The sequence below is a fragment of the Symphalangus syndactylus genome, chromosome 18 (assembly GCF_028878055.3).
Source record: "Symphalangus syndactylus isolate Jambi chromosome 18, NHGRI_mSymSyn1-v2.1_pri, whole genome shotgun sequence".
Lineage (NCBI taxonomy): Eukaryota > Metazoa > Chordata > Mammalia > Primates > Hylobatidae > Symphalangus > Symphalangus syndactylus.
The window spans coordinates 101,763,943-101,764,555 of record NC_072440.2 but is presented as its reverse complement, the minus strand read 5'-3'; positions in this window follow the sequence as shown (position 1 = coordinate 101,764,555).

The following is a 613-nucleotide window of genomic DNA, read 5'->3' as shown; positions in this document are numbered from 1 at the left end:
CACACTTCCCCTACCCGCCCTACCCTGGAGTTCTTGCCAGGAACTAACCCAAAGCTCTGTGGTCAGTAACCTTTTCATACGGAGCTCAGCACAGCAGCTACAGGAGTAAGCTGCGTGTGGAAAGAAAGAAAGACAATCGCGTATATCCTTTCATTATTAGACGGCCCCGTGGCCTTGTCCCTGCCCTATAATTGACCTTCGTGACTACCTGGCTTCACCCCCAACTATGAAAACACACCTCCACCCTGCCACTGCCACCCGGGACCTTATTTTACAGGAAACAAAACCGAGGGCAGGGTTTGGCTCCTGGTCACATGACAACAAAGGGTTCGTGCTGGGACCTGGGACCACCTCAGGCTCAGAGGAAAGGGATGTCCCAGACCCGTTCCAGTCAAAATCTGCGGCTGCCTGTTTTGATTCTGACATTTCCCCCCAAAGCCAAGTCCTTGGAGCAAGTGGAACTTCCAAGCTTTTTATTGGTGGCCCCTGGTCTGATGACCCGCTCAGGAATCTATTTAAAATGTTTTTCTTTTAAATGACAGGAGTAGGTAAACAGGCTTTGAAAAAATATAAGCAATACAGATGGGTACTATCAAGAAAAAGTAGGCCGGGC